Source organism: Ambystoma mexicanum, chromosome 10 (assembly GCF_040938575.1).
Source record: "Ambystoma mexicanum isolate Mex_15411 chromosome 10, UKY_AmexF1_1, whole genome shotgun sequence".
Lineage (NCBI taxonomy): Eukaryota > Metazoa > Chordata > Amphibia > Caudata > Ambystomatidae > Ambystoma > Ambystoma mexicanum.
Genome location: NC_090932.1, coordinates 489,453,977 through 489,476,232, shown reverse-complemented (window position 1 = coordinate 489,476,232; position 22,256 = coordinate 489,453,977).

Genomic DNA, 22,256 nt, shown 5'->3' with positions numbered 1-22,256 from the left:
CATTGTTAAAGGCTGCGTACAAATAGGTTTTGGAGTTGTGCAAGGGAAATGTTGAAGTTGCAAGTTCCTACAGCAGTACAAAATGTACTTCCACACTGTCCACGAGGCACAGATCTTATTGTGAAGTGTGTACGGGTTTTCGGACACGTCACCATGCTTTGTGCCAGCATATGGTCATGTGGAATTCTTCGGAAGGTGCTCGATGAAGTCAGATGTTCGTTTTCATTATGGTCACGTGCCACTACCAGAAATCTATGAAATTCAGTAAACAAATATTGCTAAAGGGTCGTTATGGTTTAGTTGCGCTACTAAAAACCTATGAAATTCACGAAAAAAAACTTTGTTAATGGGACGTTATGGTTCCAAGTAAAACCGAAAAACTCTTGAAATTGTTTTGGAGAACATTATAATAAGAATCCCTTCTGCAGAGTTTTCATGAAAAGTAAATGCACATGTGATGTCATCAGTGATGTCATCAATGACATTTGTGATGTCATCTTTCACGTCCTGGGTGTTAGTCTTAGCAGTGCACAATGGTGGCACGAGTTATGGTTGCTTACCTTACCATAACTGACGAATTTCAAGGTTTTTTTCGGTTTTACTTGGAACCATAACGTCCCGTTAACAAAGTTTTTTTTAGTGAATTTCATAAGTTTTTGGTAGCGCATTAACCATAACGTCCTTTTAACAAAGTTATTTTACTGAATATATATATGTATATTTTCAAAAAAAAAAGAAAAAAGCCTTTAAGGAAAGGCAAATCCGGCGGGCTGCACTCCTGAAAGCAGCTGGGAGATGTAGATCAAAATTCAGCAGAGAAAAGGCACGACAGCATGTCCAGGCAGCACGAAAGTGTCTTTATTATTTAAGGTGCATCAGGAAGGGAAAAGCCTGAATGGCAGACGACACGTTTCGCGGTATTCTAACCGCTTGTTCACGTAGGTAGGAAATGTATGTATAGATTACTTGGCCTGCGGTAGCGGTCATGTAGTTATGGTTAAGTTGCTAAACCCCTAGGAAGAGCACTTTTTGGGTGGCTTATAGCTTTGCTCCCCCTGGATGAATCCTCACCAAACTTTGCACAAAAAAAGTATATAGCCCACTCTGAATTTGTTTGCAAAGTTTGGTGATGTCACGTTTGGTCAAGGGGGGCAAAGTTATAGGGGGGTCCCAAAATTTATTTTTTTCCTGTTGACATAATGGGAAAAAACTTCTGTCACGCCCACAGCCCAAACTGCTGGACGGATTTCAGCAAATTTGCGGCAGGCATGGCAGCTTGGTCCCAAAAGCGTGCTTTTGTTAATTTGGTGTAAATTCGTCTAGTAGTTTTTTTTAAATGATCAGAATGTAAGGCAACAAAAATGTGTGATATCTATGTCCGCTCCGCAGACTCACTTCCCTGTTCGGTCCACAGACTGGCCTTTGATTGGCCAGAGAAAGTTGCTGACTTTTGCGTGGTCCGTGGACATTGGGACGCAGCTGCTGATTGGATGGTGAGAAAACGTGAAATGCATCGGTTTTCCTGAAACGCCCCCCATCTTGGATTTGCTGACTTTTTTTATGGTCCGCGGACAGTGCAGTGAAAACATTTAAAAAAAAGAAACAGTGCACTTGTCAAACTCAACAAGCAATCTCTGGGGATGTGCGGGGGATGAGGATGGGATGGGATTTGGCCATAAGAAGCCAACAAATGGGTTGTTTCACCCTCCCCGGCAGTCCGCGAACACTCCAGATGTACTGGGGATGTCCTGTGGTGATGGCGGACACTTCAGATGTCCTAAGACATCTGTACCTATTTCTGCATTACAGGGTTGGGGAAAAGCGATTTTGGATGGCTTATAACTTTTGTGCTACTCAATGAAACTGCATGCAATTTTGCAATTTTATTCTAGAACAAATTCTGAATGGTTTTGCCTAGTTTTGTTGGATTCTTTCACGAGGGGGCAAAATTAGAGGGGGGTCCCAAAATATTGTAAAGGCACATAAATGTGGTGTCATTTGATGAATCTGCAAAACATTTAGCAAAACGATTTTGGGTCTAGATATAAATGGTTTTCTAAAGTTTGGTGGGATTTTCTCAAGAGGGGGCAAAATTAGAGGCGTGGTCTCAACATTTTTAGATTGCTTATAACTATTTGACGAATGTGGACAAAAGTTTTGAGAACGATTATAGACTCATCCTTCAATGTTTGTGTAAAAACTGAATGAATTTTGTCAAGCGGGGGCTAAGCTATATGACTATTGTGTGTACATACATTTTGACACTTTTTAAAAATAAAACATGGGCAGATTTTGAGCAAACTCGTGAGGAGCATTGGCAAGGACATTAAAGCATGGTTTTGCAAATGTGCCCGTGTTTTATTTTTTGACAAGTGTCATAATGTAGGTACAAAAAATAGTCATATACCTTTGGTGAGTGAGGTATAGACTGTGGCCATGGGCAGTAGTCAGATTGTCTGGGTCATGGCATAAGGTCATGACACAGACAATCTGGCTACTGGCCATGACCACTAGGGACGAAAAAGGGTGTTAAAGTGGCTATATCTACCTGGGACCTGGGACCGGCTATGTGGTAAAATTATTGTAACGCTCACCTGATTCCCACGGAGGCGCAGGTCGTGGCAGGAAGGTGTCTGTGACTCGAAAGGTGATGTGCAGGACTCGATGGGCTTCTGGGGTTGAACCTCTTCGCACTGTGTGACGGACTCGTAGGGTGAGGTTTCTGCAGATGAAAGAATATAGGGGTTAATGGTCTGGGTTGTTTAATGTCCCTCTTGCTCTCTCTCCCAAGCTTCTCCGTAGAGCCCCCAGGTCAACGTGCTCACCTTAGATAGGTGAATGCTGGACTCTCCATCTGCGTCTGATGCAGGGCGCTGTTGCCAGTTCCTTCACTGGTGAAACATTGGCCTCTTGGACTCAGAGGACCTTTACTGTCGTTAATCGCACGAGCGGTGAGTTTCCAGACACCTTTTTAGTCTTTATAGTCTTTAGAGTCTTTAGGTGCAAGGCACGTTAACATTGAACAGGACTTCGTATGATGCTTTTCTCCCCTTTTGCTTGCGGGACTCGTGAGGAAGATGAAATAAAGCGCCTGGAAATGCGTGAGTAAATGCAAGCACTCTAGCTGTTCTTTCCCTTGCAGCGTAGTTCGTGCTGAAGAGGCACCAGAGTATTTGCAGGCGTTCTATTGTGAAGAGCGCGATGGGCGTAAGTAAATACCTGTCTAATGTCTCTTCTTTTGTCTTTCAGAAGCTTGTTTGCAGCGCCGGAGTCCGCGGAAGGCCCGTAAGTAAATACAATGCTTTTATCTCCGCAGGTGGCGATGCAGCGTGAAGAATTCCAGAGTTCACGGAGTGCCGGTAAGTAATGACAATGCTTTTGTCTTCACAGGCGAAAGTACAGCGTGCCGAAATGACCGCAGCCGATGGATCAGGTGAGTAAGCACTGCGAGTTAAGACTGTCTTGCTAACCTGCTGTTTCTTGTCTCTGCAGATGCTGCTGTCGACTGGATACAGGAATGGTGAGTATGATTCTTGCAGATTGAAGAAGAAAGGCTGGAACAGACTCAGTGAGCGTTCTGCTGCAGATGCAGAATAACGCGAAGCAAGTTTCATCCATCGGGTGTGGTTTAAATAGCCTTGGAGTGATGAGGCGTCTTCCTCCACGGCCCCGCCTAGGTAAGAAAAGAGTTCCAGTTCCAGAAGCTTTCCCCATGCTGAATCCAGGGAATGGAGCTGCCCCACCCAGGTAAGAAAGTAGTTCCTGTTTACAGAGGACTTCTAAGTGGCTGGTAAGTAAGCAGCCTGGTCTGTTGCAGGTAAGTCCACCCAAACATCTGCACACATATTATGAGCCCGGCGCTTCCAGTGCCGGGACCGATGATTCTGATGAGCCTGGTGCCACCGGCGCCAGGACAAGGTCCAAAAGGTCCCTGTGGGGACCGGCTGGTGCCTAGGATTAGGGTTAGGGGCCTGCTTCCAAGGACGTTGGGCTGGTCCTGGCTCCTTGGAAGCAGTGATCATGACAGTACCGCCCCTCAAGGCCCCTCCTAAGCGTGTCTTCTCCAGGGGTTTTGGCTTGTCGGGGTGATTCAGATGGAATCTCTTTACCAGATGAGGTGCGTGGACATATTCTGAGGGTTCCCAAGACCTTTCCTGGGGACCGTATCCTTTCCAATCAACCAGATAGTATAATTTAGATTTGGAGATTTTGGAGTCTAGGATGTTCTTTACTTCGAATTCGAGTTCTCTGTCTACCAAAACAGGTTCTGGGAGTTCAGTCAATCGAGTTTCTGGTTGTACTGGTTTTAATAAGGAGACATGGAATACTGGATGTATTTTCATATGCGTAGGTAATTCCAATTTGACCGCCACCGGATTAATTATGGTAGAGATGGTGTAGGGTCCAAGGTATCTCGGGTTGAAGGTGCGGGATCCTTTTAGAGGCAGGTGCTTAGTGGATAACAGACCTGGTCTCCTACTGCGTAGTGAGGGGCCTCTTTACGGTGTCGATCTGCTCCCTTTTTGACTTGAGCTTTAGCTCTTTGCAGATGGGCAGTGGCTTCCTTAAAAGCATGGGTAATCTCAGAGTGTAAATAATCCACAGCTGGTGTTTCGAATTCTTGGGGAGGATCCAAATTAGAGGTTCTAGGATGATGTCCGTATAATAGGAAGAAGGGAGTCTTTCCGGTTCCAGAATGAGTCGAATTGTTGTAAGCGTATTCAGCGATCCACAGAATATCCTTCCAAGGGTTTTCAGTTTGTTGGAGCATGCAACGTAGATATTGCTTTAGAGTCTGATTTGTCCTCTCGGTTTGTCCGTCAGTTTGGGGATGGTGACTGGTTGAAAGTCTTACATCAATTTGGGCTAGATGACAGCAACTTCGCCAAAAGTGGGAGATTAATTGACTTCCCCTATCAGAGATTAAAACCGAGGGAAAACCATGTAACGAATGATGTTTTCTAAGAATTCTCGGGCCAATACCGAAGCCGAAGGTAGGCCCTTCAGGGGAATGAAATGAGCCATCTTGGAGAATAGATCCACGACTACTAAAATGGTATTATACCCAGAGCATGGAGGTAAGTCCGTGATGAAATCCATGGACAGGGTATGCCATGGACAGGGAGGAATATCCAGAGGGTGTAAAAGGCCGGCTGGTTTCTCCTTCTGACTTTTATTCTGGGCACACACACCGCAGGAGATTACAAAGTCTCTAATATCCTTCTTCCATGATGGCCACCAGAAATGTCTCTTGATCCACTGAGAATTCTTTTCCCTTTAATTGCCAGTCCTGCAAATCGGCCGGAGGTAGGAGTGACTTGACTGCAGTCTTGATGTCTTCAAAGGATTGAGTGTGGACTAACCCCAAAATCCTTTGTTCTGGGATTATGGGTATTGGTTCTGGATTGGTCAAATATTCATCTACTCCCATCCGAGAGAGGGCATCTGCTTTTCCGTTTTTACTGCCGGGTCGATAAGTAACTATAAAGTCAAACTCAGCCAGAAACAGAGCCCAGCGAAGCTGTCTGGAAGACTGAGCTTTGGCCGTCTTCAGATATTGTAGATTGCGGTGATCAGTCATTACGGTGACTGTGTGTCTGGCTCCCAAAAGATAGTGTTGCCAGGCTTTAAAGGCCGATCTGATAGCTAAAAGTTCCTTGTCTGTAACGGAATAGTTGATCTCGGGAGCCGAGAATTTGTGGGACCAAAAGGCTACAGGATGTAATTGGTGTGTGACCGGATCTCTTTGTGATAAAACTGTCCCCATAGCAAGACTAGAAGCATCTGTTTCACAATGTAGGGGAGTTCTGGGCGAGGATGTTTCAGAACAGGTGCAGAAATGAATTTAGCTTTTAAGTCCTGAAAAGCTTGTTCTGCTGCAGTAGACCATTCAAAACGTTTGTTCTTTTTTAACAGAGCGGTGATGGGCTGGACTATCCGGGAAAATTCAGGAATGAATCTGCGGTAAAAGTTAGCGAATCCCAACATGCTTTGAACTCCTTTTACCGAGGTTGGTGATGGCCACTTGATGATTGCATCGACCTTCTTCGAATCCATATGAACCCCATTAGGTGACAATATGAATCCCAGGAACTCAACTTCAGTTACGTTGAAAACGCATTTTTCAAGCTTGGCAAAAAGGTTATGTTGACGCAGTCTCCCGAGAACCTTTTTAACGTGTCTCTGATGTTCCTCTTCAGATGATGAATAGACTAGGATGTCATCAATATAGACAACAACACACACATCTATGAGTTCTCTAAGGACATTGTTCATAAAATACTGGAAAGCGGCAGGAGCATTACAAAGTCCAAAGGGCATCACTTGATATTCAAATAGCCCATACTTGGTGCGGAAGGCCGTCTTCCATTCATCGCCTTCTATTATTCGTACCAAGTCCTAGGCTCCTCTGAGATCCAATTTTGTATATATACATGCTTCTTTGACTTGGTCCAGGAGTTCAGGGATCAAAGGTAACTGGTATCTGTTTTTAACGGTGATTTGATTCAGGGCGCGGTAATTTATACAAGTCCTAAGGTCTCCTTCCTTTTTCGGAACGAAGAACAAAGCCGAGGAAGCTGGAGACTTAGAAGGACGGATAAACCCGTTAGCTAGGTATTGGTCCAGATATTGTCTGAGGTGAAGATTCTCTGGCTCGGTGAGGGCATAAATCCTACTGCAAGGAGGAGTTTTTCCGGGTATTAAGTCTATTTGACAGTCGTAAGACCTATGAGGAGGCAGGGTGTTAGCTTGATCCTTCCGAAAGACATCTTGGAATTCCTGGTAGTCGGGAGGTAATATAGGAACCTCAGAAGAAATTGCCGCCACTGAAACTTCAGGCCGAGGATAACAAGTGGTAAAACATTCTGGAAACTGAACCGTCTTTGCTCGCCAGTCGATCTGAGGATTGTGTTTCTCTAACCAAGGGATTCCCAGAATGATCTGGAACTGAGGGGCCTTGATCACATCGAACACAATTTTCTCCCGGTGCCCATCTTGGCTCACTAGCGTCACTTCTTGGGTGGCGTGCGTTACTGGTCCGGAGGCTATCTCCGTGCCATCCACTGTAGTAATGACGTCCTTTACTGCCTTAGGGACAAGGGGTAGATTCATCCTTGATGCCATTTCACGGTCCACATAATTGCCGATTGCTCCGCTGTCGATGTAAGCTTCAATTGCATGCAAACGATCCGGACGTGCTGGACTAATGAAGACCATGGGCACCACGAAATGCGAGGTCACGGGACAGATCTTAACGCTCGGCAAGAGGACCTCTACACTTGCCGGGCTAGGTCGTTTCCCTGCTTAGAACTTGTGGCACTGGTGTCTGCGGCTCCTACAGCCTTCTTAGCTGGTTTCACTGGACAGTCTCGAAGAAAGTGCCCTGAGTTCCCGCAATAGAGGCATAATTGCAGCTGTCTTCTTCTTTCCCGCTCCTTTCCCGCTCCTTTTGGCTTAAAGGACCTTTCATCCCCCCTATTTGCATGGGTTCCACAGTGTCAGCTCCCTTAGCAGAAGTTTGTGGTTTAGAAAACACTCGGGTATCAAATTTGGAACGATCAGCCTTCCTGTTCTGTAATCTGTGGTCCAATTGGACGACTAAGTCAATATAGTCTGAACATTCTTGTGGAGGGTTCACAACTTGAGCTAACACATCCTTGAGCTCTCCACGCAGGCCTCTGTAGAAAAGCGTTATTCTCTTGTCCTCGGGCCATTGAGTTTCCACTATGAGTCTGTTGAATGAGGCTATATAGGTCAAGAGGTCTTGATTACCCTGTCGTAATGAAAGAAGTTCATGGTCCAAGGCCTGCCCTTGTGCATGTCTTGCAAACAGTTTCTCCATACTGGACTGGAAGGCCTGGAAATCATGCAGAACCGGATCATCCTGGGTGACTAAAGGAATCGACCAATCTGCGGCGCTGCCACTGAGATAAGAAAGCACGAAAGCCACTTTGGTCTGATCTGTTGGGAATGCAGCTGGTCGACATAAGAAATGTAAGCGGCACTGGTTGATGAACACTGCATATTTCTTTGGGTCACCAGAAAAACGTTCGGGCGGAGCCAAGGGCACATTACCAGGTAGATTGATTTGCACTGGATTTACAGATGGTGCAGAAGGATAGCTTCCTCCTGGAGTGGGCAGAGGTGTCTGTACGGCCTGCGTTTGTAGCAATTGCCTAGCGAGGTCCTCTGTTCACTCCTTGGAAAGTATTAGTTCTCTTCTTAGAGAGCTTGTTTCCTGACGAGCTGCATGTACTTCTGCTCTTAATTCTCCGAGCAACTGGGCTAAGTGATCAGTGTCTGAGGTTTCCATTGCGCCTGGGTAGGAGTTTTGCGGTGGGCTTCGCGTTCTGTAACGCTCACCTGATTCCCACGGAGGCGCAGGTCGTGGCAGGAAGGTGTCTGTGACTCGAAAGGTGATGTGCATGACTCGATGGGCTTCTGGGGTTGAACCTTTTCGCACTGTGTGACGGACTCGTAGGGTGAGGTTTCTGCAGATGAAAGAATATAGGGGTTAATGGTCTGGGTTGTTTAATGTCTCTCTTCCTCTCTCTCCCAAGCTTCTCCGTAGAGCCCCCAGGTCAACGTGCTCACCTTAGATAGGTGAATGCTGGACTCTCCATCTGCGTCTGATGCAGGGCGCTGTTGCCAGTTCCTTCACTGGTGAAACATAGGCCTCTTGGACTCAGAGGACCTTTACGGTCGTTAATCGCACGAGCGGTGAGTTTCCAGACACCTTTTTAGTCTTTATAGTCTTTAGAGTCTTTAGGTGCAAGGCATGTTAACATTGAACAGGACTTCGTATGATGCTTTTCTCCCCTTTTGCTTGCAGGACTCGTGAGGAAGATGAAATAAAGCGCCTGGAAATGTGTGAGTAAATGCAAGCACTCTAGCTGTTCTTTCCCTTGCAGCGTAGTTCGTGCTGAAGAGGCACCGGAGTATTGGCAGGCGTTCTATTGTGAAGAGCGCGATGGGCGTAAGTAAATACCTGTCTAATGTCTCTTCTTTTGTCTTTCAGAAGCTTGTTTGCAGTGCCGGAGTCCGCGGAAGGCCCGTAAGTAAATACGATGCTTTTATCTCCGCAGGTGGCAATGCAGCGTGAAGAATTCCAGAGTTCACCGAGTGCCGGTAAGTAATCACAATGCTTTTGTCTTCACAGGTGAAAGTACAGCGTGCCGAAATGACCACAGCCGATGGATCAGGTGAGTAAGCACTGCGAGTTAAGACTGCCTTGCTAACCTGCTGTTTCTTGTCTCTGTAGATGCTGCTGTCGACTGGATACAGGAATGGTGAGTATGATTCTTGCAGATTGAAGAAGAAAGGCTGGAACAGACTCGGTGAGCGTTCTGCTGCAGATGCAGAATAACGCGAAGCAGGTTTCATCCATCGGGTGTGGTTTAAATAGCCTTGGAGTGATGAGGCGTCTTCCTCCACGGCCCCGCCTAGGTAAGAAAAGAGTTCCAGTTCCAGAAGCTTTCCCCATGCTGAATCCAGGGAATGGAGCTGCCCCACCCACGTAAGAAAGTAGTTCCTGTTTACAGAGGACTTCTAAGTGGCTGGTAAGTAAGCAGCATGGTCTGTTGCAGGTAAGTCCACCCAAACATCTGCACACATATTATGAGCCCGGCGCTTCCAGTGCCGGGACCGATGATTCTGATGAGCCTGGTGCCACCGGCGCCAGGACAAGGTCCAAAAGGTCCCCATGGGGACCGGCTGGTGCCTAGGATTAGGGCTAGGGGCCTGCTTCCAAGGACGTTGGGCCGGTCCTGGCTCCTTGGAAGCAGTGATCATGACAATTATTTGAAGGTAGGATTGGTTTGAAAGGGAAAAAAAGTGCTTGTGTAATATGTTCATAGGGTTTTGCAGGCTGCCATGGCAAGGGAAGAGGGATTGTGTACGGAGCCCTGCTTTCTCTTTCCATGTTGGCTGTCTTGGAAAAGGATTTTCCTTCCTTCTTACAGCGGGACGCCAAAGGTGTCCCGCTGTACGAAGAACAATCTATGTTTTAGCACCCAGGGTTCCCACTTTGGGAACCAGGGGTGCTAATGGCCTTTATCCCACATTTCAGGGGCTGCAATGGACGACAATGGTCCATAGCCCTCCTTATTTATTTTTATATTTATTTAGATAGAATGCACCAATGCCCGCAGACATCAGGCTGTGTGGATACAGTGTTTGTTGAGGAAGAAGAGGTGGAGGAAGACAACTTACTACTTGCTGAGAAAGGAAGAACCTTTCTGAGAGCATTGCGGTCACTGGATTTGGTGTGGCAGCACATGAAGGTGCTCCCGTAGGAGTACTGTCGAGGTAGTCTGCGACTGAGTATAAAATTGCACTCACTCAGTGCATTTCACTTTGGTAGCTTTAGCCTTTGGTACACTTCCAACAATAGCAAAGAACTGGCACACCCATGATTCGATCTTGGTGCTAGAAGTAGGCACTTCCTCTACCTCATCTTCTTGGTCCTCTTCATTGTCTTTGAAAGTACTGCGCTTTTTTTATTGTGAAGGTCCTCCAGCTGGTGGTGGTGGTGACTCTTGGGGAGGAGGGATGGCAATAACTGATGCAATTTTTAAGATAAATAGCAGTTTTGATCAAATTCTTCCAAGTATGTGCTGTGTACTAGATTGGAAATGGATAATGAGTATGAAAAGGTGTAGGAGGTGTGTAAGGGAAATGTTGAAGTTGAAAGTTCCTAGATCAGTAGAAGGAAAGGATATGATCACAAAGTGCAGACGCCTTCGCGAACACCTCACCATGATGCGCGCAAGCGTATGGTCACGTGGCACTGTCCAGAAGATCTGCGATGAAGTCAGGAGTTCCCGGATGTCTACGGATGCAAAATTATATCAAAAAGTTGAAAAAAGTGTATAGATGTGTTAAAAACTATACTACAAGGTGGGAAATGGCAGAGTTCTAAGGTGAAACTTTGTAAATTGGACAAAAATATTTCTTTTTGACTAAGTATGATGTTAGTAAGTTGTAGGAAAATAGCATGCACTGGTAAAAACCCGTGAAATTGACTGAAAAAACTTTGTTAAAGAGAGGATATGGTTAAGTTGCACTACTAAAAACCTATGAAATTCAATGGAAAAACATTGTTACAGGGACGTTATGGTTACAGGTAAAACCTGAAAAAAACCTCAGAAATTCGCCAGTTATGGTAAACAACCATAACTTGCATCACCACAGTGCACTGCTAAGACTAACACCCAGGGTATCAACAATGACATCACAAATGTAATTGATGACATCACTGATGACATCACATATCCTGCTCACTTATTTTGGTTCACTGAAAAATCTAGGTCAGGTGGTTTTATTCACTGACAATCAGAATATTAAAATTCAAAAGGTGCTGTATATCAAAACGTTAATCTTGTTGTATGTTATTAAAGTACTTTCCTTAGGGTTTGGTCTCAGCTCATGGTGCACATGCATGGGGCAATAGCAGGCCTCAAATACACAATTCATTTGTATACAGGAAGATAAACTTTAATGCTATTAACATTTTCTGATGGTGCTGTTTCTTTCTTCCTTACTTTAGTTTCCCTGAATGTGCCTCTGATTTATATGCATTGTGGGTTTTCATATGTATTGTTTGTACTAGCACAAGTGTGTAGTAAGTCTTGAATTGTTAGCTAGTTATTACATGTTTAACATTACACAATCATCCATGACATCTTGTTACCAACATAATTAAAACAACCCCTTGTAGGTAGGGACTTTTCATCAACATTAATTTCACATGTGATGTTAATTTCACAAGTGCGTCTTAACAGTGCACGGTGGTGCGTGAGTTATCGTTGCTTAGCTTACCATAAATGGAGAATTTCTGAGGTTTTTTGATTTTACCTGTAACCATAACGTCCCTGTAACAATGTTTTTCCATTGAATTTCATAGGTTTTTATTAGTGCAACTTAACCATAACGTCCCCTTAACTAAGTTTTTTCATTGAATTTCATAGGTTTTTATTAGTGCAACTTAACCATAACTTCCCTTTAGCAAAGTTTTTTCGTTGAATATATATATATATATATATATATATATATATATATATATATATATATATATATATATATATATATATATATATATATATGGCCACAGTAGTGGCCATGTAGTTATGGTTAAGTTGGTGTTTCCATAGGAAGAGCACTTTTTGGGCGGCTTATAACTTCACTCTCCCTGGACGAATCCTCACCAAACTTTGCAAAAAAAGTATTTGGGTCACTTGCAAAGTTTGGTGAGGATTCGTCCAGGGGGGGGAAAGTTATAGGGGGGGTCCCAAAACTTTTTTTTTCCCCATAGACACAATGGGAAAAAACTTTGCTCACGCCTACAGCCCAAACCGCTGGACGGATTTACACCAAATTTGCAGCAGGAGCGGCGGCTTGGTCCCGAAAGTATGCTTTGCTTTCTTTGGTGTAAATCCGTCCAGTAGTTTTTTCAAAAATGACATAAATGTAAGTGAAAAAAATTTGTGATATCTGTGTTCGCTTCGCGGACACACTTCCTTGTTCGCTCTGCGGACAGGACGGTGATTGGGCAAGCAGCTTGTGTGATTTCCGCGGACATCTGATGTGCTCTCTCATTGGATGCGGTGAAAGTGTGCAGTAGGTCTGGCTTCAGAGATGCCTGCCATCTTTGTTCCTCCGCCTGCACAGTAAGTCTTGTGTCTGTCTCCTGTTCCTCCCACCCCTGCTCATGCCCCGTGTGTCCTTCTTGTCCCCCCACCCCCACTCATGCTCCGTGTCTCCCCTGTTCCTCCAGCCCCCCGCTCACGCCATCGGCACACAGTGGCCAGCGGAGGGCCGAGGAGCGGGATCTGCCACCTGCACACGAATGCCGTGTGTCTCTCTCCCTCCCCCCACCCCCTGCTCATGCCCCGTGTGTCTCTCTCCCTCCCCCCAACCCCCACTCATGCCCCGTGTGTCTCTCTCCCCTTCCCCCACCCCCGCTCATGCCCCATGTTTCTCTCTCCCTTCCCCCCACCCCCGCTCATGCCCCGTGTGTCTCTCTTCCTCCCCCACCCCCCGCTCATGTCCCGTGTGTCTCTCTCCCCTTCTCCCCACCCCCCACTCATGCCCCGTGTGTCTCTCCCCCCACCCCCGTTCATGCCCCGTGTCTTTCTCCCTCCCACCCCGCTCATGCTCCGTGTCTCTTTCCCCCTCCCGCCGCCACCCCCGCTCATGCCCTGTGTCTCTCTCCCCTTCCCCCTGCTCATGCCCCGTGTGTCTCTCTCCCTCTCCCCCACCCCCGCTCATGCCCCGCTTGTCTCTCTCCCTTTCCCCCACCCCCGCTCATGCCTGTGTGTCTCTCTCCCTCCCCTCCACCCCCGCTCATGCCCCGTGTCTCTCTCCCCTTCCCCCCACCCTCGCTCATGCCCTGTGTCTTTCCCCCTCCCGCCCACCCCCGCTCATGCCCTGTGTCTTTCCCCCTCCCGCCCACCCCGCTCATGCCCCGTCTCTCTCTCCCCCTCCCGCCCACCCCCTGCTCATGCCCCGTGTGTCTCACTCCCTCCCCCTCACCCCCGCTCATGCCCCGTGTGTCTCTCTCCCTCCCCTCCACCAACGCGTTCATGCCCCATGTCTCTCTCCCCTTCCCCCAACCCCCGCTCATGCCTCGTGTGTCTCTCCCCCCGCCCCTGCTCTTGCCCCGTGTGTCTGTCTCCCTCCCCCCACCCCTGCTCTTGCCCCGTGTGTCTTTCCCCCTCCTGCCCACCCCCGCTCTTGCCTCGTGTGTCTTTCCCCCTCCCGCACACCCCTGCTCTTGCCCTGTGTCTCTTCCCCCTCCCGCCCACCCCCACTCTTGCCCCGTGTCTCTTTCCCCCTCCTGCCCACCCCCGCTCTTGCCCCGTGTCTCTTTCCCCCTCCCGCCCACCCCCGCTCTTGCCCAGTGTCTCTTTCCCCTACCCGCCCACCCCCGCTCTTGCCCCGTGTCTTTCCCCCTCCCGCCCATCCCCGCTCTTACCCCGTGTCTTTCCCCCTCCCGCCCCCCCGCTCTTGCCCCATGTCTTTCCGCCTCCCGCCCACCCCCGCTCTTGCCCCGTGTCTTCCCCCTCCCGCCCACCCCCGCTCTTGCCCTGTGTCTTTCCCCCTCCCGCCCACCCCCGCTCTTGCCCCGTGTCTTTCCTCCTCCCGCCCACCCCCGCTCTTGCCCCGTGTCTTTCCCCCTCCCGCCCACCCCTGCTCTTGCCCCGTGTCTTTCCTCCTCCCGCCCACCCCCGCTCTTGCCCCGTGTCTTTCCCCCTCCCGGCCACTCCCGCTCATGCCCCGTGTCTCTTTCCCCCTCCCGCCGCCCACCCCCGCTCTTGCCCCATGTCTTTCCCCCTCCCGCCCACCCCCGCTCATGCCCCGTGTCTTTCCCCCTCCCTCAAACCCCGCTCAAGCCCCGTGTGGCTCTCCCCCTCCTGCCCACCCCCGCTCATGCCCCGTGTGTCTCTCCAACTCCTGCTCATGCCCCGTGTGTCTCTCTCCCTCCCCCCACCCCCCGCTCATGCCCCGTGTGTGTCTCTCTGTCTCCCCCCACCTCCCGCTCATGCCCCGTGTGTCTCTCTCCCCTTCCCCCTACCCCCCGCTCATGCCCCGGGTGTCTCTCTCCCTCCCCCCGACCCCCGCTCATGCCCCGTGTGTCTCTCTCCCTCCCGCCCACCCCCCGCTCATGCCCCGTGTGTCTCTCTCCCTCCCCCCACCCCCCGCTCATGCCCCGTGTGTCCCTCTCCCTCCCCCCACCCCCGCTCATGCCCCGTGTGTCTCTCTCCCCTTCCCCCCACCCCCCGCTCATGCCCCGTGTCTGTCTTCTGTTCCCCCCGTTCATGCCCCATGTCTGTCTCCTGTTCTCCCCACCTCCCGCTCATGCCCCGTATCTGTCTCCTGTTCCCCTCATGTGCCGTGTCTGTCTCCTGTTGCCCCCCACACCCCCCGCTCATGCTCCGTGTCTGTCTCCTGTTCTCCCTAACCCCCGCTCATGCCCCGTGTCTGTGTCCTGTTCCCCCCACCCCCTGCTCATGCCCCATGTCTATCTCCTGTTGCCCCCCACCTCCCGCTCATGCCCCGTGTCTGTCTCCTGTACCCCCCACCCCCGCTCATGCCCCGTGTCTTTCCCCCTCCCGCCCAACCCGCTCATGCCCCGTGTCTGTCTCCTGTTGCCCCCCCGCTCCTGCCCCATGTCTGTCTCCTGTTCCCCCCACCTGCTCATGCCCATGTCTCTCTCCTGTTGCCCCCCACCCCCCGCTCATGCCCCATGTCTGTCTCCTGTACCCTCCCACCCCCCGCAAGCAGCTTGCGTGATTTCCGCGGACATCTGACGTGCTCTCTCATTGGATGCGGTGAAAGTGTGCAGTAGGTCTGGCTTCAGAGATGCCTGTCATCTTTGTTCCTCCGCCTGCACAGTAAGTCTTGTGTCTGTCTCCTGTTCCTCCCACCCCTGCTCATGCCCCGTGTGTCCTTCTTGTCCCCCCCAACCCCACTCATGCTCTGTGTCTCCCCTGTTCCTCCAGCCCCCCGCTCACGCCATCGGCACACGGTGGCCAACAGAGGGCCGAGGAGCGGGATCTGCCGCCTGCACACGAATGCCGTGTGTCTCTCTCCCTCCCCCCACCCCCTGCTCATGCCCCGTGTGTCTCTCTCCCTCCCGCCCACCCCCGCTCTTGCCCCGTGTCTTTCCCCCTCCCGGCCACCCCCGCTCATGCCCCGTGTCTCTTTCCCCCTCCCGCCGCCCACCCCCGCACTTGCCCCGTGTCTTTCCCCCTCCCGCCCACCCTCGCTCATGCCCCGTGTCTTTCCCCCTCCCAGCTACCCCGCTCATGCCCCGTGTGGCTCTCCCCTTCCTGCCCACCCCCGCTCATGCCCCGTGTGTCTCTCCACCTCCTGCCCCGTGTGTCTCTCTCCCTCCCCCCACCCCCCGCTCATGCCCCGTGTGTGTCTCTCTGTCTCCCCCCACCTCCCGCTCATGCCCCGTGTGTCTCTCTCCCCTTCCCCCTACCCCCCGCTCATGCCCCGGGTGTCTCTCTCCCTCCCCCCAACCCCCAGTTCATGCTCCGTGTGTCTCTCTCCCTCCCCCCACCCCCGCTCATGCCCCGTGTGTCTCTCTCCCCTTCCCCCCACCCCCCACTCATGCCCCGTGTCTGTCTTCTGTTTCCCCGTTCATGCCCCATGTCTATCTCCTGTTCTCCCCACCCCCGCTCATGCCCGTATCTGTCTCCTGTTCCCCTCATGTGCCGTGTCTGTCTCCTGTTGCACCTCATGCTCCCCGCTCATGCCCCGTGTCTGTCTCCTGTTCTCCCCAACCCCCGCTCATGCCCCGTGTCTGTGTCCTGTTCCCCACCCCCCGCTCATGCCCCATGTCTATCTCCTGTTGCCCCCCACCCCCCGCTCATGCCCCGTGTCTGTCTCCTGCGCCCCCCACCCGCTCATGCCCCATGTCTGTCTCCTGTTCCCCCACCCGCTCATGCCCCGTGTCTCTCTCTTGTTGCCCCCCACCCACCGCTCATGCCCCGTGTCTGTCTCCTGTTCTCCCCACCCCCCGCTCATGCCCCGTGTCTGTGTCCTGTTCCCCAACTCCCCGCTCATGCCCCATGTCTATCTCCTGTTGCCCCCCACCCCCCGCTCATGCCCCGTGTCTGTCTCCTGCTCCCCCCACCCGCTCATGCCCCATGTCTGTCTCCTGTTCCCCCACCCGCTCATGCCCCGTGTCTCTCTCTTGTTGCCCCCCACCCACCGCTCATGCCCCGTGTCTCTCTCTTGTTGCCCCCCACCCACCGTTCATGCCCCGTGTCTGTCTCCTGTTCTCCCCACCCCCCGCTCATGCCCCGTGTCTGTCTCCTCTTCTCCCCACCCCCCGCTCATGCCCCATATCTGTCTCCTGTTCCCCTCATGTGCCGTGTCTGTCTCCTGTTGCACCCCACGCCCCCCGCTCATGCCCCGTGTCTGTCTCCTGTTCTCCCCAACCCCCGCTCATGCCCCGTGTCTGTGTCCTGTTCCCCCACCCCCCGCTCATGCCCCATGTCTATCTCCTGTTGCCCCCCACCCCCCGCTCATGCCCCGTGTCTGTCTCCTGCTCCCCCCACCCGCTCATGCCCCATGTCTGTCTCCTGTTCCCCCACCCCCCGCTCATGTCCCGTGTCTGTTGTTCCCCCATCCCCCGCTCATGCCCCGTGTCTGTCTCCTGTTCCCCCCACCCCTCGCTCATTCTCCGTGTCTGTCTCCTGTTCCCCCCACCCCCCGCTCATGCCCCAAGTCTCTACTGTTGCCCCCACCCCCTGCTCATGCCCCGTGTCTCTCCTGTTGCCCCACATCCCCCGTGTCTGTCTCCTGTTGCCTCCCACCCCCCGCTCATGCCCCGTGTCTGTCTCTTGTTCACCCCACCCCCCGCTCATGCTCCGTGTCTGTCTCCTGTTGCCCCCCACCCCCCGCTCATGCCCCGTGTCTGTCTCCTGTCGCCCCCCACCCCCTGCTCATGCCCCATGTCTGTCTCCTGTTGCCCCCGCTCATGCCCCGTGTCTGTCTCCTGTTGCCCCCACCCCCCGCTCATACCCTGTGTCTGTTGTTCCCCCAACCCCTGCTCATGCCCCGTGTCTGTCTCCTGTTCCCCCCACCCCTCGCTCATGCTCCGTGCCTGTCTCCTGTTCCCCCCACCCCCGCTCATGCCCCAAGTCTCTACTGTTGCCCCCACCCCCTGCTCATGCCCCGTGTCTCTCCTGTTGCCCCCCATCCCCTGTGTCTGTCTCCTGTTGCCTCCCACCCCCCGCTCATGCCCCGTGTCTGTCTCCTGTTCGCCCCACCCCCCGCTCATGCTCCGTGTCTGTCTCCTGTTGCCCCCCACCCCCCGCTCATGCCCCGTGTCTGTCTCCTGTTGCCCCCCACCCCCTGCTCATGCCCCATGTCTGTCTCCTGTTGCCCCCCGCTCATGCCCCGTGTCTGTCTCCTGTTGCCCCCACCCCCCGCTCATGCCCCCTGTCTGTCTCTGTTGTTCCGCCCACCCCCCGCTCATGCCCCGTGTCTGTCTCCTGTTCCCCCCACCTCCCGCTCATGCCCTGTGTCTCACTCCTGTTGCCCCCCACCCCCCGCTCATGCCCCGTGTCTGTCTCCTGTACCACCCACCCCCCACCCCCGCTCATGCCCTGTGTCTTTCCCCCTCCCGCTCAACCTGCTCATGCCCCGTGTCTGTCTCCTGTTTCCCCCCCGCTCATGCCCCGTGTCTGTCTCCTGTTCCCCCCACCTGCTCATGCCCATGTCTCTCTCCTGTTGCCCCCCACCCCCTGCTCATGCCCCATGTCTGTCTCCTGTACCCTCCCACCCCCCGCTCATGCCCCGTGTCTCTCTCCTGTTGCCCCCACTCCCCCGCTCATGCCCCGTGTGTCTGTCTTCTGTTCCCCCCACCCCCGCTTATGCCCCGTGTCTGTATGCTGTTCCTCCCACCCCCCGCTCATGCCCCGTGTCTGTCTCCTGTTCCTCCCACCCCCCGCTCATGCCCCGTGTCTTTCTCCTGTTGCCCCCCACACCCCTCCACTCATGCCCCGTGTCTGTTCTCCCCACCCCCCGCTCATGCCCCGTGTCTGTTGTTCCCCCACCCCCCGCTCATGCCCCGTGTCTGTCTCCTGTTCCCCCACCCCTCGCTCATGCTCCGTGTCTGTCTCCTGTTCCCCCCACCCCCGCTCATGCCCCATGTCTCTACTGTTGCCCCCGCCCCCTGCTCATGCCTCGTGTCTCTCCTGTTTCCCCCCATCCCCCGTGTCTGTCTCCTGTTGCCTCCCACCCCCCGCTCATGCCCCGTGTCTGTCTCCTGTTCGCCCCACCCCCCGCTCATGCTCCGTGTCTGTCTCCTGTTGCCCCCCACCCCCCGCTCATGCCCCGTGTCTGTCTCCTGTTGCCCCCACCCCCCGCTCATGCCCCCTGTCTGTCTCTGTTGTTCCGCCCACCCCCCGCTCATGCCCCGTGTCTGTCTCCTGTTCCCCCCACCTCCCGCTCATGCCCCGTGTCTCACTCCTGTTGCCCCCCACCCCCCGCTCATGCCCCGTGTCTGTCTCCTGTACCACCCACCCCCCACCCCCGCTCATGCCCCGTGTCTTTCCCCCTCCCGCTCAACCTGCTCATGCCCCGTGTCTGTCTCCTGTTGCCCCCCCGCTCATGCCCCGTGTCTGTCTCCTGTTCCCCCCACCTGCTCATGCCCATGTCTCTCTCCTGTTGCCCCCCACCCCCCGCTCATGCCCCATGTCTGTCTCCTGTACCCTCCCACCCCCCGCTCATGCCCCGTGTCTCTCTCCTGTTGCCCCCACTCCCCCGCTCATGCCCCGTGTGTCTGTCTTCTGTTCCCCCCACCCCCGCTCATTCCCCGTGTCTGTCTCCTGTTCCCCCCACCCCCTGCTCATGCCCCGTGTCTGTCTCCTGTTGCCCCCACCCATGCCCCGTGTCTGTCTCCTGTACCGCCCCACTCCACGCTCATGCCCCGTGTCTCTCTCCTGTTGCCCCCCACCCCCCGCTCATGCCCCGTGTCTGTGTCCTGTTACCCCCCATCCCCCCGCTCATGCCCCATGTCTGTCTCCTGTTCTCCCCACCCCCGCTCATGCCCCATATCTGTCTCCTGTTCCCCCATCCCCCGCTCATGCCCCGTGTCTCTCTCCTGTTCTCCCCACCCCCCCGCTCATGCCCCGTGTCTGTCTCCTGTTCTCCCCAGCCCCCGCTCATGCCCTGTGTCTCTCTCCTGTTGGCCCCACCCCCTGCTCATGCCCCGTGTATGTCTCCTGTTGCCCCCCACCACCGCTCATGCCCCGTGTCTCCCTTGTGTTCACCCCACCCCCCGCTCATGCCCCATGTTTCCCTCGTGTTACCCCCCACCCCCCGCACATGCCCCGTGTCTCCCTCGTGTTCCAACCACCCCCTGCTCATGCCCCTTGTCTCTCTCCTTTCCCCCCGACCCCGCTCATGTCCCGTGTGTGCCCTGTACCCCCCCGCTCATGCCCCGTGTCTCCCTCATGTTCCTCCCCATCCCCCGCTCATACCCCGTGTCTCCCTCATGTTCCTCCCCACCCGCTGCTCATGCCCCGTGTCTCTCTCGTGTTCCCCCCACCACCGCTCATGCCCCGTGTTTCCTTCGTTTTCCCCCCACCCCCTGCTCATGCCCCGTTTGTACCCTGTTCCCTCTCACCCCCCGCTCATGCCCATGTGTCTCCCCTGTTCACCCCCACCCCCCCGCTCATGCCCTGTTGTGTTCTTTATACACCCCGCCTTCCCTTTCCATGGTGGCCATCTTTTTGTTTTTTTTACCACCCGGCGTTCCCACTTTGAAGACATAAGATGTTAGTGGTCTTCATCTATTGAAAAGGATGTTATGGTGACGTTGCACTAATAAAAACCTTTAAAATGTAGTAAAAAGAAAATGTTACAGGAACGTTATGGTTAAATTGCACTAATAACAACCTATGCAATTCAATGAAAAAACTTTGTTAAAGGAACGTATTGTTAAGTTGCGCTACTAAAAACCTATGAAATTCAGTGAAAAAACTTTGTTAAAGGGACGTTATAGTTAAGTTGTGCTACTAAAAACTTTTGAAATTCAGTGAAAAAACTTTGTCAAAGGGACGTTATGGTTCCAAGTAAAACCGAAAAACCCTTGAAATTCGCAAGTTATGGTAAGCTAAGCAACCATAACTCGCGCCACCACCGTGCACTGCTAGGACTAACTGTAAGAACCTACTTGAAGGATACGTCTACAAATAAAATAACATTTTTAGTTTCTGACTGTTACTGAAGAAAACCATGTGGCCTAGATATGTCAGCAAAATAAAAAAGAGTGAGCCAGACATGTGATGTCATCAGTGATATCATCAATGACATTTGTGATGTCATCTTTGATGTCCTGGGTGTTAGTCTTAGCAGTGCACGGTGGTGGCGCGAGTTATGGTTTCTTAGCTTACCATAACTGGCGAATTTCAAGGCTTTTTCGGTTTTACTTGGAACCATAACGTCCCTTTGACAAAGTTTTTTCACGGAATTTCATAGGTTTTTAGTAGCGCAACTTAACCATAACGTCCGTTTAACAAAGTTTTTTAACTGAATATATATATATATATATATATATATATATATATATATATATATATATATATATATTTGCCAAAAGAAAGACTGCAATGTCTTTATTCTTTGAAGCTGCACTCCCATCACGATTAGATTACACCAAAATACGGCACAAATTGCCGAGAAAAACACCACTAGTTGGGAAACACCAAAAACTGCCTGACAAAATTGTCAAAAGTAAAAAGTCTTATTAAAGATATACAGTTTAAACAGCTTCCCAACGCCAAAGAAGCTAAATGACGCGTTTCGCCACACTCACATGGCTTGCTCACAGTAACTCCGCCCTGTGATGGGAGCTCATTTTAACCCATACATACATTAACAAACAGTGACAAGGTGACTAAAACTCGCTTCTGTTATTTCTGTCAGCCATTTTTGAAAGGGCTCATGTTGTTCTCAACATATATACACATTGTATTATCTGCAGGATTCAAATTCATCCAGCATATACAGATGTCAGGTACATTAGTCTCATATGTTTTCTGAGCAACAATGCATGAGTCTACCCCGCAAGTTGTGAAGAATACACATATTTGCATTTTTCCATCCACAATTAACTTTGATCCAAATTGGAAAATAACGCAATTTGTAATGCACCTGTATAGCTGTTGTCAAGTATTTGTGTGCGCCCTAATTTGTTTGCTATTTTTTATGCATCTGTTCAATGCTATTGTATATCTAATACTGTAACCGTGCTCGCATATTGACATATCTTTATGTGTTAGTACAATATTGTTAAAGTGCCAATGCATAGTGCAAAGATAATAAGCAGCATGGTTGTATTCCTGGATCCTTATGTGTCCGTCATATACTAAAGTGCAAATGCCTTAATTAAAAACAATAGTTGTACACATAATATACTTAGCTGATGATGAAATACTTATACCATATGTGCAACAGATCAACACAGGAATAATAGCTGTTCAATATATATGGATCCAATAGCACAGTGTATTAAAAAAGTGACAGTGCATTGTGCAAAGAAGGAGCTGCATTATCATTTAGCTGATGACATGTGCGTCCATCATGTATTAAGGTGCAAATACCTTGTATAACAATGATAGTCATTCACACTATGTATCCATAACCTATGGTAAAGTGCTAACATAATCTGTACAATCAATCAATACAATGGTATTGATTGTTCAATACATATAAATCAAATAGCACCATCT